The following is a 6,118-nucleotide window of genomic DNA, read 5'->3' on the forward strand; positions in this document are numbered from 1 at the left end:
GAAACTTTGTGGGCCCCTCTAGAGTAATGAAATATATTTATGTGTGAAGTTTCACCTATAGCAAGGATTGTTTGCTCACTCAAATAAATGCAAACAGTAGCTATTTATTTGACAAAAAAATGAGAGAATAAAAAGCCTACATAATGTATACTTGGGCCCTAGGTCTACTGGGAGGCCCAACCCACACCCCACTCATCTCCCTCCTCGCTACAGGAGCAGAAGGGGATCGTGGCGGCCATCCCACCATGGCCGCGCCCCCTAGTTGACGTGCCGACCATCCCCCGGTCCCCTGGCTGTTTAAGAGCGAGCCCTCGAACCCACTCGACCGAAACCCTAGCTTCTCCCCCACCCCTCGCGCCTCTTTCCTCTTTCTCGCGAACAACCGCATCGTGGTCGCCATGGCCGACCTCGTCGACGCGCCCACCGTCATCCCTGCGCCCTGAGGTCGCATCCAGGAGCTCCGATGAGTTCGTCTACGTCATCTACGACCACCCATTCGAGCTCGGCGCCTCTGCGTCATGCGGATCGAGCTTCTTCTTCCTCGGTTGCCGCCGGCGTTCGTCTTCAAATTCGACCGCGTTGCTGCTCCTAGACCGTCAACGAGCCATCCTTGAGCTCCACAGTGAGGCGCTCGACCGATTCCCCTATTTTTCCCCTTGTATCCGTCGTTGTAGTTGTCGTGTTGAATTCGCCATGGTCGCTACTCGATCTCTACTCCCGCGCGCACCCGCCTGCTGTTCCGGCCACCTGCTTGCCATGGTCGCACCCCCTGCGTCCGCACACGCGCGCGCCACAGCTGCGTTCGACTGCTGCCGCTGGCCCAGCGCCTGCGCCCGTCGCCGCCTCGTGCCCCCCCCCCCCCCCCCCCCCTCCCCTCAGCCGCGATGCCTCGCCTGCCTCCCATCGCTGCAACCCCGCTGCGCCGGCCACCCCCTGCCCCACGTCCGCGCCTCCCGCTCGCGCTAGCTGCCGGCCGTGCCCGTGCCCCCGGTTGCGAGGCCGCCGCGCTGGCTGCGCCCGGCTCGCTCCCCCGCGCACATCGCTTCCCCAGCTCGCCCCTCGCCTTGCCGTCGCTTCTGCTGCTGCACCTGACCTACCGCCGCCGCCGCTCATAGCCGCCCGCCCTGGCCGCGCCCGGCCTCTGCCCCGCGTGCGCCGCTGCGCGGAGCCCCGTTGCGGCTTGGCCACCGCGGCCGCCGTGCGGTGTGCGCTCGCGCGCGTGCGTGCCCCCGCCTGTGTGGCCAATCAGGGCCACTGCCCTATGGGGCCGACCCTTAAAAAAGGAAGAAAAGAAAAGAAAGATATAAAAAAATGAATGTAGATGAGGCACTTACAGGTGGACCCCATGAACAGTGCGGTTGACCAGTCAACCCCTTTGACCATGTCAACTGGGTCCTCCTAGGCTCCACTGTCAGCCTCTGTGTACAATCTCCGTACACAGGGCTGGGTACCCATAGTTTTTAATCTTTATTTTCGTATTAAAATTAATTTCAGTAATCAATTAAAACTTTGAAAATTCATATAAAATAATCCGTAACTCGGATGAAAAAGTTATATATATGAAAGTTGCTCAGAACGACGAGACGAATCCGGATACATAGCCCGTTCGTTCGCCACGCATCCCTAGCATAGCTAACATGCAACTTTTCCCCCTCCGGTCCGTCTGTCCGAAAACGCGAAACATCGGGAACACTTTCCCGGATGTTTCCCCCCTTCACCGGTATCACCTCATACCGCGTTAGGGCACCCCTAGCATCGCTACTTGTCATGTCATGCATCGTTATGCATCTGTTTGCATTGTATTCATTGTTTCTTCCCCCTCTTCTCTCCGATAGACTACGAGACCGACGCCGCTGCTACCCAGTAGGACTACGGTGTTGATGACCCCTCTCTCTTGCCAGAGCAACCAGGCAAGCCCCCCCTTGATCACCAGATATCGCCTACTCTTCTCTATACTGCTTGCATTAGAGTAGTGTAGCATGTTACTGCTTTCCGTTAATCCTATTCTGATGCATAGCCTGTCCTTGCCACTACTGTTGTTACCTTTACCTGCAATCCTAATGCTTAGTATATGATGCTAGTTTATCATCAGTGGCCCTACATTCTTGTCCGTCTGTCATGCTATACTATCGGGCCGTGATCACTCGGGAGGTGATCACGGGTATATTTAGATATATTAAAACTGAGCACCCTCCCAGCCCATTCAGGCCATCAGCATTTCTATCCGTTGGATCGTCTCTTTTAGACTTTTTCTGGCCGTCTGATTCGCTCTTGATCCCACCTAAATCACAGCACATGCTAAATCGCGCGTACAGGCTGCGCTAGCTTTATCGGGCCGCTGCTCCGGTGGCTTTTTTGGGCACCAGACGTTCGATTGGGCCTACCGGCCTACTGTGCCTTTTCTACCATCCTATCAAACACAACGCACAAGGGTGAAACACAAAGAGACGAACCCTAAACCATGTTCGCGACCCTGCTCTGTTCCGTTTGCGTCGCCTGCCATGGCCTCCGATTGCATTCGCGGTTGCGCTAGGTTTGCACGGACGAGGCCTACAACGCCGACGAGAGCGGCGCGGACGGATGGGGCACGGATGGCACGGACGCTAGCGGCGGGGGCGGTTGGGGTGCGGCGGCCAACAGGCATGAAATCCCCATAGCGACGATTGATTGAAAGATTAATCGGCCCATTAATGCCAATCGATGCTCCAGGCAGGTCAGTTTCATCTTCTATTCATATTCATGCCAATTGATTGATTGCAAGGTAAATCCTATATGTCAATTGATTAATTGAGAGGTTACTCGTGTCCCTGTATATTCACCCGAGCCTATAAACTACCAACCTTGCCGCTGGTCCTTTCCTACTCTGCTCATTTTTGCAAACCAATCTCCAGTACAGAAGCAAAGCCATGGGTGATGCTTAGGTTCCAACTCTGTACAGAAGCAATGCCTTTACTGCTGGATGCGCCTCCATATAATCCGTCCTGCTGCTCCTTGCCCATTCCCCACAAAATCTTCTCCGCCATCCATGATTGATGCTTACCCGCCTCCCCCATGGCATGTGTGACCTACTTCCTACCTCACATGCTCCCCTAAATTGTGTGTATCCAATATTTCTTCATGTCCGCAAATGGATGCAGGCTCTCCGGCTCCATCGATTGGAGCTTTCTTATGCTTGGTTTGCTCTTTGCTGCTCCTGCTGGATTGCAACGTGAAGAACTGCTTGCAACATTGTTGATTTTTGGGCTGAGTATTAACATTAAATGACCACATATTATATTGTAAGTCATCTCTAATTGAAGTTATCTGGTAAAATCTCATGTCAGTACTAGCGCAGATCCCCCGAACTGAAGCGAAGGATTAAACATGTGTATGAACAATAGGGGTAGATATTTTCATCTTCTCCAACGTACTTAATTAGAATTAGTTGTGCATCACATGTGTTGTTTTTTGGTACTAATTATTGGTGAAGGTCAGGCAACTACTAATCTTATAATTCTGGTGTGCTTCTCCTGGTTCATATATGCTCAAATCTGAACTATTTGGTTAAATTTCGTTTCTTTATGGTGAATGATGTCCTACAAAATTGCATCTCTACAGTATTTGAACTCACTATCATCTAATTTCTGGAACATTGGCAAAATATGCATCATTTTTCAGAAACACCATTATGATTATATGCATCATTTCAGTACAAGTTCGAATTTTGGATGCAATGTAATGTTTCTCTATGACTTGTATCACACCAGTGGTTGCGTTCAAGTTCGTTAGTGTAGTTCTCCTGATTATGATTACTTGCTGACTTTTCTATACAAGTACACCATTCTTCATGTTTCTTATTAAGAATATATCTTTCAGACAATTAAGCTCCCTTTGAATAATCTGGATGCACATCATCAAGGACTATACAGATCCAAACATGCACATCTTCAAATGGATTTGGAAAACTGATGTTATGCCAAAAGTTTGCTTCTCTGTCAAAGAGTTGTTAAGCATGTGAACAAGCGGGATCTTAAAAAAGGCACGTATTTTTTGGATTGTTAGTGCATATTATTCCAGTCTGTACTTTTACTTAACCCTGTCTATGAACTTTACTCATTCTAGAGCAACAAGTAAAATCATACATAGAGCACAAATTCTAAGCATACCAATGTAACATTTTTATTTGATTCCAAGCATACCGATTGGCCATTCTAAAGCAACAAGTAAATTCATACATAAAGCACAAATTCACGGCGAAAGCGATGAGATATGAGAGAGGGAAAAACGATGGAGTGGGGCTGGGGGGGGGGAGGGGTGATCGCGGATTGGTTTTCAGTTCCCCACTCGTGTTCGTGTTGGAGACGGACACGGAGATGGACGACTGCTTCGTGTGGAAGACTGACAATTACGGGGGCTACCGGGTTGGATTTTTTTGTCTTCTCTTTCGTGTTGAAGAACAACTTTGGTAAGTGGAGGCCGGGAGCTTTCTGTACGCCCTCTTGGGCTGGCCCATGTGGGGCACAAGGTTCCCTCCTATTTTTTTTCGTTGAGATTTCGGAAACAAATCTGACTTTTGGATTCAAAAAAAATTACCGAATTCGAAAAAAGTTCTAGAATTCAAAAAACATTTGGGATTTCAAAAGAATGAACAATTTTCGGGGACATTTTTTGGTAAACATTTTTTTAACTTGATGAACAAACTTTGTATTCGACGAATTTTGTTGAACAAAATGGATGAACAAATTTCATATTTATGAACATTTTTTGAAAAAGATGAACAAATTTTGAATTTGATGAACATTTTTCTAATTTGTGCACAAAAATTGAAGTTTAGTGAACATTTTTTCAATCCCAATGAAATAAAATGAAATTCAATAAACAGTTTTTAAATTGATGAGCATTTTTTTACATTGATAAACATTTTTTGAATTCGATGAACAAAAAAATGTTTGCGAAATTTGAAAGAAAATTCTTAAACAAAAGTGAAAAAGTAAATGAGGAAAAATAAAATAAAAAGGAAACAGAAAAATAATAAGAAAGGGAAGATAAAATGAAAAAAGAATAAAAACAAAAAGAAGGGAAAACCAAAAGAAAAAGTCTGTGAAATGGGTTGGCCCATCCGACTCCCAGCGCATGAAATGCGCGTGGGGGTGCTCGACAACACCCTACACGCCGAATAGGAAACCCGTGGAGGCGTCCTATATGACACATTTTTATCGTATAGCACCAGCAAGCACGGGCGGGCAGCGAACTGGGATGGCCCATTGGCAGGCAAGCCAACTAATGCCACGCTGCATCGGTCCACTGCAGCTCGTAAAAATACTGTAGCGCCCAAATGTAGTTCGCGATTCAGAAGTTGTGAAGGAAAATTAAAAAAAGAGTGAACATTATGTTTTGAAATTTTGAACAATTTTTTAAATTTCCAACATTTTTCGGAAAATGTGAACAACAAATGCAAATTACGAACAATTTTTGAATTCTCGCACATTTATTTAAAATTCTGTTTTCTTTCGAAATTTCAAACAAATTTTGAAAAACTTGTAGAATTTCTGAAAGCATGAACAAAATTTGTAGTTCGCATCATTCAGATATTTGAACATTTATTGAATTTTTTAACAAGTTTCAAAACTTCAATCATATTTTGAAAAGCATGAAAAAAAATTGAATTTTGAACATTTTATTAAAACATGAAAAATTCGAATTCCAAACATTTATTTTATAACACAAACAAAAACTCAAGTCTGTTTCAGTTAAAACTATTCCAACAGAAGTTCTGAAGCATGTATCCTGAATCTGTTCTCAATATTGCAAGTGCATGGAGCAATTTCTCACGCAAGAAGACATTGTCGAAGCATATTAAGACTCCATCCCATGTTTCAGAAGACACATCCATCTACTAAAACATGGCAATAGAATCAGGAGATCATCAATTGTGAAACTTAACTCCACTCAGAGGCTGAATATAAGATCAACCGAGGCTACCGTGGCACATCAACATGGCTTGCTAGGCGAACTCCATGTTGCATATCTTATTGTTGTACTCTCCTCGACCAAACAGACCAATCAATATATGCCACTGTCCTGTTAAAGTTTGTAAAAAATAAATTAAGGTTGCACTTACAACAATCAGTACAAGTTC

Source organism: Triticum urartu, chromosome 2A, assembly GCF_056163025.1.
Source record: "Triticum urartu cultivar PI428250 chromosome 2A, HENAU_Tu73, whole genome shotgun sequence".
In the NCBI taxonomy this organism is placed as follows: domain Eukaryota; kingdom Viridiplantae; phylum Streptophyta; class Magnoliopsida; order Poales; family Poaceae; genus Triticum; species Triticum urartu.